The 13050-nt window shown below is 35.5% G+C and overlaps 1 protein-coding gene across 1 annotated transcript in view; it reads left to right on the top strand.

Annotated features, from left to right (window-relative positions):
- The window catches only part of LOC147075936 (potassium channel subfamily K member 6-like), a 252092-nt gene that overhangs the window by 156773 nt on the left and 82269 nt on the right, over nucleotides 1–13050 (top strand). The window lies entirely within an intron of this gene.

Raw genomic sequence — 13050 nt, 5'->3', positions numbered from 1 at the left:
CGAATGACATTTTTGATGAAACATTATTCGCTATTTATACAGTCAAAATAATATTCTTTTATTGAAATAATCGAGTCAGCTATTATCTGGCGTTTGCGTCAATGGATAACTGACTAAGTGAAAATCGGATATTATTTATCATTGCGGTCAGCTCATTACCGAGTTTGCTATAATTTGACACCATGGAAAATACATATTTAATTTGTAAGTTTATATCTCTACGTTTTTATTATTATTATATATATATTGTTAGTATTGTTTTTATTCAAATTTTGTAAAGTTGCTTCCATCTTTTATTAGGTTTGCCGGGGTTGGTATCTAGCGGGCCTATCGTGTATCACAATGAGTCGGATCCAAGTTTTATTTCCATGGGAGCATTGCAAGTGTTTCTTCATTGTCTTCCTTATTTATATGTTATATTATGTGGTTTATTGGAATAATATAACTATTACTAGATGCATTGTTATATTACCTACTTATTATAAAAATAGTATATTACCATGTTAGGTTTTATGTAAAGAATATGGGTCTCCACAGAGTGGATGTTGTTTTAACAGTTGTCCACGCTCTGTACCCAAATACACGGTTACATGTAAATTATACGTACAACTTTTCACTGTGGCACATTTCGCCATGAGCTTTCTTATCGGAAAGAGATGACCGTTTACTATACAGTCTCCAATTTTATTAGATTCAATATGAACATTAATTCAATTTCCATAGCCGATTTTGGCAAAATTCAAGAATGAAAACCTAACCTAACCTAACAAATAATCCAGTATATTGGTTATTTAAAAATATGTTTGCTGCTGGCTTCTTTTAAAGTGTAAACCAACAAGAACCGTGTTTTCTTTAGACATGAATTTGATATCAGTACTATACGACTTAAAGAGGTTGGACGGTCTTTCATATACGGCCATATATTTCCCATACAACATTTCGCTGTAAAGTGTGATACGGGGAACTTCATACGTACAAGTTTCCGGACACGCACCAGGTATAGAAACTTTGACATTTCTCTATCGTTGGTGATACAGGGAATACAAATAGTCCAATAAAAATAACACATGTCAGAAATCGTAAACACAATAGTGGTTATAATTATTATTTAAGGGTTATGCTTTGCATGAGAAATTTACGCCGGCATTAGTTTAAAGCACATGTTTTCACGGGTCTGGGTATTTCCGGACCTCTGCGGCCATTGCCGGAAATGAGGAGTAGCTTAAGTGAAACTGGGCCGGAAATGGCAGGATCCGTTTTAATCTTGTCGCTAATTGAACTGCTATAAAAGTGGAAATCAACCTTTTGTGTAGAGCATTGAAACTTATAACTTTACTATTATAACCTAAGTAGACAATTCTAATGAAAAACAAATGTAAGAAGTTAATTAACAATCATTTTATTTATTTATCTTCACATTTTACAATATGAGTGGCATATAAACCAGTAATAATGATTATTGTGGATGGTGTTGATGAAAATTAATGTCAATTATTAAAATCATTTTTTTTCCTTAATAATACAATTTTCAAGGTGGAAAATTTCTACAAAATGATTTTTTATTGCGTGTAATGCACGAGATGTTTTCAAATTAAGTATATTCAGTATATATAATGTTACATTCTGAAATCTTTTATCTTATTCGTTGAATAAAAGAAATAGTTTATTAAAATTATTATCAATTTTATTATAAGTAGGTACGTTATAAAAACTAAATAATGGAGTGATCCGCGACGTCGGTTAGTATTTAGGGATTAATTGATACCTACCTTAATTTAATATACCTACTAAAAACGATAACCAACATTATAACACAATTCGATAAGCATGTCATGTAACAAGTACTAGTTAAAATTGTCGTAATTTAATAAGATTTATGTAGCTCAATTGGAAAAGCATACTGGCGCGAATCCAGCGGATACAGGTTCAAGTCCCATCGGGTGTCGTATTTTTTTCTACAAAATGATTTTTTCTAGTGTGTATATGCATGAGATGTTTTAAAATTATAAATATCGACTGAAAAACTTAGTACCTAGGTATGTGGGATGACATTTTGCTATATATAATATCACATTATACTGCGAAAGGGCTTGTACTATTTTAAAGTTTTATATTATAAATACATTTCTTCCTCACTATACGGGCATATATAGATAATACCTGTAGGTATAAAAAAATGATACAAATTATAGACCAACACACATAACAACTATTTGGATCGAATGTGTAGTTCATGATATGTGCATCATAAAATTCGACAAATGACTCATGACAATAATTACTCTGCTGACACCTGTTAACGTTGAAGGATTTATCAAAACTTGTCGTTTATCTAGAACAAGGACTGAACAAAATGAATATCATACCTACTTCAAATTAATTCCGACAAAGAACTCATTTATTTCTCTAAAGCGTCAATTACATTGAGCTTCTTTACGAGCTGTTTGTTGGCGAATTTAAAAGCGGGCGATTCAGCTACTGCGATTTGATGATTACACACAAAACTTTTCATTCGCTGAGAAGCCACAAGCCAGCAACTATTTTGACAGAACGTAGTTCGTTTTTTTTTACCGGGATGTTGCTGCTGCGCTCTACTGCGCAGACGCAGTAGGCCCACACGCCGGCGTGTAGCGTGTAAAGTTGACCGGCTTTCAACTTTTCTCGGTAGAGTGTTTACAACCTGCTTATTAGCTTGTTCGATGATTACACTGGGCGACTTTACAGGCAGATTGTAAATTTGCCAACAAACGGCTCGTAAAGAATCTCAATGTAATTGACGCTTAAAGGAAATATAGAAATTTGAAATACTTACCTATTTAAATATAATGCAATTTTGACTATGAGATATATTATATTATAATATATTGAAACCAAGGCCTGAACAAAAACGACGCATAAGTGCGAGTGAGAAAGTATTCGGCACCCTTATAATCTCTGCGACACGCGCTAGAGTAAGATAAAAGGTTTACAGATTTGTGAGATGATTTGCTGTGGTGTCGCCGCCAAATCTTAGTTTGTTGCTTAACTAAGCGTCGATAATCTGCGAGCGCGTGTTGCTAAAATTTATATTTTTTGTGTTAAACATAAAGTCAGTGGTAAATATTTTTACTTAATTAAGTAGAACAGATGTTTCTGTGTGTTGTATTAAAATGTGGCTAACCGTACTGATAAGCAAGAAGATGGTATTATGTTTCATAGGTAGTTGATACATGTTCGTGATAATTTATTTGTATATTATTATATATTATAATATCAGTGACCTAGTGTTTCTTTAAAATAACTTAAATTATGGATATCTTTACTTAATGGTTGCATTTTGACCGCTTAAAAATACTATATAACGTACAAAAATAGAAAATTATATTTTAATTCTGAGCGTCTAGTGCGAGCACTAGCGAAATGGTCTATGGTCTCAAATATTTGTGTACGAATGCATTCGCTCGCCCACAAACCAAACGCACGGCATGCAGCTTTATTTAGCAATGCAACGGGTGGCGTCTAGATATATCTATAGTCTAAGATTGAAACCGATTCTATGGATATTGAATAAAATTTTAATGAAATAAATGATTTGTAACATTACGTTACGACATTTTGATATATAGCCAATTTTCAGGCGAAGTTTAACTGTATATTGTTTGCAATCACTGAAAATTATCTCTAGCAGGATGCGACAGTCATAAACTTAACGGATTAACTTGACTTAAAAATAAATCTGATAGGATTCAAAATAACACACCTGTCATTTTAACTTAAGTACTTTCTTATTTTATCACAATACAATTTACGACTTATTTTTAATGCATTAATAATGTAGACAAGTTTGACAGGTTCATCATTTTTGCAACAGGATAACATTAATTTTAGAGTTTCTTCTTCTTCTTCGATGGCGCTACAGCTCAAGTCGAGCCGTGGCCTCCTCCACCGCTGTCCTCCAGCCGGAACGGTCCTCCGCAAGTCTTTTCCAGTTCATGATTTTTAGCAGTTGGTTGGCATCTTTTGTAATGTTGTCACCCCATCGTGTGCGTGGCTTTCCCACTGGCCTTTCCCCCTCTGAGTTTCCTTCGAGGATCTTCTTCGGTATCCGTGACTCAGGCATGCGCTGGACATGGCCTGCCCAGTTTAGCCTCTGGAGAGTTTTGAATCTTGGTATAAGCGGTATAGTTCCGTGTTGTACCTAATTCTCCACTCCCCACCATCATTCATGGGTCAGTATATCCGCCTCAGGATCTTTCACTCAAAGCAGTCCACCATTTCAGCTGCTTTCATATTTGGTGTCCATGACTCGCACCCGTATGCAATGACCGTGCGTATGACGGTTTTATAGACCCGGGTCTTAGTTTTTCTGTGGACATTTGAATATGGGCAGCAATGAGAAGTACGATTTATTTGCAGCAGTTATTCTGGCTTTTATTTCTTCCAATTCCTAAAATATTAGAGTTTAGTCTAGTATATTAAATTGGGATTTGTATACTTATACTTATAGAAATATTTATATAACTCAAAAGGTTTATTCGTCGATTTATTCAGTAGAAGTTTGTTATTCAAAAAGTGTCTCTAAACCCTGCAATTTTTTATATTTCACTATAAAATATTCGTTATTTGTACGTGCAATTTACATTCGATGCCTATTTATTGTAAATTGAACAGGTCAGGTTGGGCTATATTGGATTGATAATATATATATATACATACGTCTTTGATGGTAGAGATTTAATTAAATATTTTTCAGTTTTATGACTCGATTATAAATAACGAAAGATGGTCGCCGATATTATCGAATTTTGAAATAACATATAAGATGCATATTCTTTGGAAATTGTTGTGCTATAACTAAACAACTTAAGCACGGGCCTGCGCAGAAGCACACTTACTTTCGTGCGCATAGAGTAGGTGTGTAAACGCTGCTTCAGTGTGTGAATAGTCTGTTTTACACGATACAAAAGTATTTTTACAGTTTTACAATGGATACCCCATCTCAATCGGGGTATTACACAAACCTTTACTAAGACAAGCACGAGAAATTATTGTTTTTAATGTGACCGAATATTTAAAAGTGGTGAAAAAACAGTACAACTTGAAATATAAACCTCCCAAGGTGCAAAACCAACCTGCCACTGGTAATGCCAATTGGGAGGGCGATAACTATGTTCAACGAAATTGCTTCGGGTGTTGATATATTCCACCTACGTGAGAATGAGTTTAGGTGGACGTTGTTTTATAAATTCTTAAAATAGGGTCTGTTTAACTCATCCGGTGTACTTCTTTGTACCTATCTAATTTATATACTGATCTATGTCTTTTTTATGTAATACTGTTTTATATTTCTTTGTTTATATTCTTCACAATATCGTAAAAAAATAATACATTGAAATAATATTGTTAAATTGGCAAACGAAGCAACTAGCGTACCTTTTACCACCATTCAGAGAGTAATACGGGAAGGAAAAAAGTCGATAGATATGACGTAACATAAAATTTTTGATCGGTTATTCCTCAATTACACTCCGAATAAATGGAATGTTAGCACAATACAAAAATCGAAGATTCTTATAGGGCAAGTGATTTAGGAATATACACACATTATGACAAACTTGATAATAAACATTGGTGCGTAGTCGGATGACTGCCATGATTATTATTTTCAGAACAGAACAGTGAATCAGATGAGATGTCATATTAATGCACGTTTTATATTGTTAGTAATTTAATAAAATATATTGAAAGTGATTATAACGATTTCCTACGTGTAATACGGGCTGCCGTTTTCGTAACTGACCAAAAACTTGCGAACCTACCCGAACTTCAAAAACGTCATGCTGATATTGTCTAGTTATATCATTCAGTGAGTGTGTCTGTAACTTATTAAAAGATAACTAATGGTAACATTATAACATATTATAATATAATATGTATATGTTTCTACTGTATTACAACAGATGTAGGTATATTGTTATTTAAATTTAAATATCTATAACTAATAAAAATACTAATGGTGTCATCATAATTAATTGACATATCATTAGTTCATTATGGACGATTTAAAATTATTTATTAGCAAAGTAGTTTTGAAATGAATAAAATAACAATACATAATTTATTAGTATCAATTTATTATCGCAATGCTCTTAATTGCAGCTGTTTCTTTAATTAGCTATTAACCTTTATATAGAGAGTTATCTAATAAGAGATATATTCACTGAACTTTTTTTTCAATAAGTTTGTGTCACGAGCTGTATAGTATGTTGCACCATGTTGATGAAACCACATATCGTCCAGATCAAAATCATCTAATTCATGCCAGATAAAATTAGTAATCAGTGTAATCACTTTTCTGTAACGTTCTCCGTTGGGCTGCATTGCTATTTTCAGACCTGAAACCACATCAAACTGTTCATTTTTATGGATAGAAAGCGCGGCTTAAGCATCCGCCTTCCCTGGTCGTGGTTCCCAGGTTAGAATCCTGGGTCTGGCAAGTACACATATTGTTTTTCAATTTGTGTATGACTCAGATTATGGACCTAATAGGTGGAGCATATGGCAAACATCTATTTCTCGTAAAAAAAAAAATCCGTTAATACAAACCTCCAATCTGTGGAAGCCCATATTATGACCCTATTAGGATTGGACATGGTCGGAAAGGTATATCAAGAATAGCATATGGGTTGTTATTACTCTAAATGCGACAATTGTGCTTATTTACGATGTCATTTAACGGGCGCCTAAGCAATGTCTTCAAAAATGTACACGGATTATGTATAAAATGCAGTGTTATATGCATGCAAAACATGGACCATTAGTAGTTACTGTAAAATACAAACAGATAAATTTAGACTAGCACAGCGTGGTATGGAGAAATGCATGCTGAGCATCATGGCCCCCACATCCTGAAGCGGGCCCCCACGCTAGAATCTTTGGCGGGCCCCCTACCTATCGCTAAGGATAAAGGGATTGTGATGCTCTACAGTAGCGTTTTCCAAACGGTGTACGCGGTAAAATTAATGTGTATATTTAGTGTTTTTTTGTATAGTTTAATACATCCATTAGAATAATGGGGTTGTCAAGTATTGAATACACAATTAAAAATTGTATCGTATAACCACATAAATTTTAATAATAATATTATTGCAGGAAAATAGCGCCGCAGGCGACTTTTTTACTAGTGAAGCAAAGTTGTGAAGTGTGTTTAGCTAACTTATCTGGTCGACTCGCCTCGCCGGGCCCTTCCTGAGCCCGGGCCCCTAGGCTAGGGCCCTATCAGCCCCCCCCTCTTGTGGGGCCATGCTGAGCATAGACAAAGAACAAGTGACATTGTAATATATGAAATGTTATTTTTTCATTTATACCTTATAACGCATATCTTGAAATAAACGTGGGCATATTAAAAGCCATGAATAATATTATTATACCTACATGTAAAATCACTGAATTTTTAATTTATGTTAGTACCATCGATAACCTTGGTTGCGTTTGAGAGTTTTAACCATACCACCCTGATGAACAAGAAGCAGACAATATCTGAAAGTTTACTTGAAATTCAGCACACGCCTATCATTATCTTAAGAGGGCAGGGCACTTTAGGCGATTGTCACTTCCTGTGATATCCAGTGCAATTAAAATACAACTACAATTATTAGGCAAATATTTCCCAATGTTAAATAATACTCGATAAGTTTTGTCTACACGGTGAATAAAAATGTAAACTAAATCGAAAATAATATAAACTCAATGACATTAATATGGAGGAATCACCTGGAAAAGAAAATTACACTCACTTTATTGTCGGGTCTGCCGAATGGCATAATCTGTTCTAACGCCATTACAATAAAGGTGATATTGCTATAAATTCCTGATGCTTTTTGTTGGATCTGCTGAATGGTTCGGTTCGAACGGGTTCGCTCAAATGAACATTGCCATTAGAAACACTGATCTAACGCCATTACAATAAAGGTCATATTGCTATAAATTCCCGATGCGTGATATCGCATAATGGAAATTGCGTGACGTCTACCTATACATGCGAATGCGCGAATTTACTTGCTAGCTTCTGTATTGAGTGCGTCGTCCATTGATAATGTCATTGTATAAACTAAATATTATGAACTTATATTATAAGTAGGTATGCAACTTTCAACATAGTGTTTTTCCTTTTAATCTATCGTAGAGTAGTCTCTTTGGTGGATATGTATCTTCCATTTTTGAGACATAGTCTGTTCAATAGATTCGCATTAATTTTCACGTATGAGACGACCGGGTTACAATAGGTGTTAATTTTAGACCTTTTAACGTCATCAAGGTCCAAAACTCGATCTATAGGTTAATATCAAAGATTTTTTACTATACATATAAGGTGCCTTATATGTTATTGTTATGACCAGAAATAATGGGAACTGAAATACCTAACGGGTAAGGAGAAGCAGGCAACCGATCTCGAGTAAGGAGGAATACGGGATAAATTTAAACACGTGTCAATAATACGTCATACGTAGAATACTGACAACTGCTCTCGGTTTATGCATTGACGCTCATTTAATATTGGTGTATTACACACACTTTTGCACATATATAATGCGTGGTTCATTATCGTAGGAAACACACACATTCAAAACCCTGCGTCAAAATTTACTGTATTGTTATAGTCTTCTTCGATGACGCTACAGTTCAAGTCAAGCGCTGGCCTCCTCTACCTCCGTTCTCCAGCCGGAACGGTCCTCCGCACGTCTTTCCAGTTCATGATTTTTAGCAGCTGGTTGGCATCTTTTGTAATGTTGTCACCCCATCGTGTGTGTGGCTTTCCCACTGGCCTTTTCCCCCTAGGTTTCCTTTGGTATCCGTGACTCAGGCATGCGCTGGACATGGCCTGCTAAGTTTAGCCTCTGGAGTTTTATGAAGGTGGAGAGTTTTGAATCTTGGTATAAGCGGTATAGTTCCGTGTTGTGCCTAATTCTCCACTCCCCACCATCATTCATGGGTCCGTATATCCGCCTCAGGATCTTTCTCTCAAAGCAGTCCACCATTTCAGCTGCTTTCATATTTAGTGTCCATGACTCGTACCCGTATGCAACGACTGTGCGTATGACGGTTTTATAGAGCCGGGTCTTAGTTCGTTTGGTATATAGCCTATCGGAATTCTATTTATAACCACAGCCATTTGAAATTATTTAGCAAGCGTGTGAAGTATGGTTAAGTTGGTATACTCCACAAATATTAAGATCGCTCAGTTGCCGTCCCGATTTTTGTACTTACGCAACGGCGGAAATTTAAATTTTTGTAATTACTTACTTACTCGTGTGAAGTTATAAACGGCTTTACACAAACAATACATGATTTTTTAACTATATAATATGCTGAAGAATTTAACTATAAATAGAAGAGCCTTATACTTCATATAGGTATAGTCTAAATTTTATACGATTTTTCAACAAAATAATAAAGCTGAAGTGTAGTAGGTATTACTGGCTGCTTAGTGCTTATAATTATACTAATCGTGGGGGATTGTTTTTTATACGCCCTGCAAATTGGCAAACAAATGTCTTAGCAGTAGTGTGAAGTTCTCTGCAAATGAACCAGCAATGCGACGTCACTTGTAGCTAATTTCATATGTGGACTAGTGGTCCTTTTTAGCTTCAATTTAATACATTTAAACTTTATCTCTATATAAGGAGGTTTTCAAAAAATTTCATTTAAAAGAAATCTTTTTGGTGGTTATGTATGCGTCATTCACTCTTGAGACATGACTACCCAGTAGACTAGAGTCACATAATATTATACCAAATAGAGTGACACACGTTTTACAATGTTTGTTAATTTAAAAAACATTTAATATCTTCTCGTTTATTTTTTATAATGTACATAATTCCATCCATAGGTAAAGCCTCAATGACATTGAGCTACTTTACAAAGCTGCTTGTTGGCGAATTTACAATCTGCTTGTAAATTCGCCCAGTGACATCATCAAACAAGCAGATTATAAACAATATACCGAGAAAAGTTGAAAGCCGGTCAACTTTACACGCTACACGCTGGCGTGTGGTCTGGGCCTACTGTGTCTGCGCAGTAGAACTAATAAATAGGAGCGACCTCCCGGTAAAAAACGAACTACTCAATACGTCATGTCAAAATAGTACCAAAAGCGACGGTTTCAACACGCTAGCTTATTGGCTTCTGAGCGAGTGGAAAGTTTTGTGTGTCATCATTACAATCGCACTAGCTGACACGCCCGCTTTTAAATTCGCCAACAAGCAGCTTGTAAAGTAGCTCAATGTCATTGAGGCTTTATTTTGGTTTTATTTGAAAAACTGAAGTGCATTTTAGAAAATATTGTTTGCAGTATATTTACTTATTTCAGAATGTTAAATCAATCGATTATTTTTAAATGTCGTGTATTCTTCAAAAAATTTTGTCGGCTTTATGTGGGCCACGAATTTAATTATCTAATGTTGGCGATACTGAAAACGTGTCAGTTGTTTATGGCTTCACTTGATTAGGGATATGTATGTAAGCATTGCTGTTTCCTCTGCGGGTTGTGGATATTTGATATCTTCAACAAATGCGCTTTTAAGTGCATACAACTAGTTATATTATGCTTTTATAAAATGTAACAATTATATGCAGGTTTACCTACTGAGATACAATAAATTTCAATGTATGTAAAAATATTTCGTGTTAAATTAAAGCAAGTGTACCTAATATGTGAGGGGATAAATCGAGAAGAGAGTTTATTTACTGACACAATAATAAAATAATACAATTGTTAAAATGACAAGGACGAAGTTATAATGGAGGTTACTGGTATACTGACTGGTATACTGGTATTACTGACTATATTGAAAGGACTGCGATGTACCGAGACGTTTGAGAGCTCGCACATCAGAACTCGCCGCATGCGTCTTACGACGAATTCGTCGATGTGACGTCATCGTAAACCAAGAAACAAACGTTATTAAATGGAGCTTCACAGATTGGCCGATGCAACTGCGACACTGCGACGCTCTTGCATGCGACGAATTGCGTTTGCTAAGCCGGCTCGCACATCACAACTCGCCTTGTGTGCCTGACGGCCATAAATCAAAACTTCCGAGACCGCCGCCGAATGTTGCATGCTACAACCTCGCACACCTGCCTAGCGGCAAACGTCAAACGCGTAAAAGGAGAAGTCTCTCGTCTGCCATTTTTATTGTGTTGATTGTATGAACAAACGTCAAACGCGGTGACCAGCGATGAGCGAGCAATGACAGTGTAGACAGAGACAGAGAAAGAAATGGCCGATTGTGCGGCGGTGCGCATGCGCGGAGTCGACATTTTTCGAAATCGACATGCAGGCTTTAGCAAACGCAATTCGTCGCATGCAGGAGGCATGGACGCACTAGGCACACAAGGCGAGTTGCGATGTGCGAGCCGGCTTATGATTGAGTGCTGAGTGACGAGTGAAGATTGACTGTTTCCATCATGATCCTTTGCTATAATTATATACAACTGAATATTCAATACACTATAAGAGTCATTGTTTATCTACGTTGCAATTTAATTAATCATAATAGTCATTGTTGATTTAGGTTATGATTTAGAAAACTGCTGACAACTGCCCATCGCAACTTCGATTTGTTTTGATAATACAACATAAACACCGGCGTGGGTCACACCTGTAGTAATGCTGACATGTTATGATTGCTACATTTATACAATATTGAAAAATATATCTTGCATTACCTCCAAGAAGAGCGCAATCCATTAAAATATTAAAATAATAATAAACAGTTTTTAGTATAATATTGCATACAACAAAGTAACATACAAATTGTGACTTTTTGTGTTATATGACCGCTCATTTAAAAATACATATTCTCTGATATAATGAGTAACGCTTATAACGAGGAAATTTAGTCGGTCCCATCTTTCTCGTAATAACCAAGTTCAACTGTTATTATGACCACTACAAAAAAAACTGTAGAGCTACCGAATCAGAGAATTGGTTGACGGTATATGGCTTGTGACTACAATGATATATTAAACTCACGCAGGTGTCATTTATATTAGTTAATCTGTTTCATTGGCCCTGACATGGAACTTTTGCTACTGTTGCCATCATAATATTATGTTGAGATTTATTGGTGGGGGGATATCACGATGTTCTCAACAAGTCTAGTTCGGATACTGGAAAAGACCCTACTGGCGCCGTGTTGTCAACGTTAATTATTCTTTTTAACAGTACAACAGGCAATGCGACCTAATAACAGTAGTGTAGTGAAACAGTAGTTAAATTAGTGATAGAAGAAAAACAGTCACATACGCACAAGCTTTGAGAAAATCACATAAATATATTATTGTGACCCTACCGAGAATCGAATCCGAAGCTCTCGGATGAATGGCCAGCACCTTACACACTGGATTACGAGGGCCGATTTATTTATGTAGCTATCGTATTATCGTAAAACTAAACCTCCACAAAGGTAGTCTGAATTATTTGATCTAAATAACTGGCAGCAGGAGCTCGTTATTATTGAGTGTTTGTACAAGCTCCGGAGTGCGTTAGTCGTAGATAAAACATTGAAGTTGTTCTAAACAATCTAATCTATCCAGTAAATTATAAATGAATATATGATATAAAAGAAATAACCTATCCGCACAGACAACTTGTGATAACGATGTGACAAAATTGTCACATCGAATGTTTTAACAGCTCGATTTGTATCATAATAATATACTTATACAAAACGGGCAGTATTCTTGATTTCAAAAATATAACATATTATCTATTGCTATCTCTGCAATATAACAAAACGGGGGCCGAGTTCAGTTAGCTACTCCTAACTAAACTATAAAATAGTAATATTTATTTATCTTTCTGAGAATTATGCACTTATCGCACGTTATCAGTATCAATGAGATATGCATTAAAGTGTGTTTATGCGTAAACAAATGATAATATCATTACGAAAATGAAGATAGTAATGATAGAAGACCTGCATACATACATACATCGATAATAAGTCCGCTGGGTGGTGTCAGTGTCCTGTTGACCGTTGGCTGTGTTATATCTCCTTGTCAAAT

Source organism: Rhyacophila brunnea, unplaced genomic scaffold, assembly GCF_057557595.1.
Source record: "Rhyacophila brunnea isolate RB1 unplaced genomic scaffold, BYU_Rbru_1.0 scaffold_14, whole genome shotgun sequence".
Taxonomy (NCBI): domain Eukaryota; kingdom Metazoa; phylum Arthropoda; class Insecta; order Trichoptera; family Rhyacophilidae; genus Rhyacophila; species Rhyacophila brunnea.
Note: the sequence above shows the minus strand (reverse complement) of the source record. Positions and strands in the feature narration are given on the sequence as shown.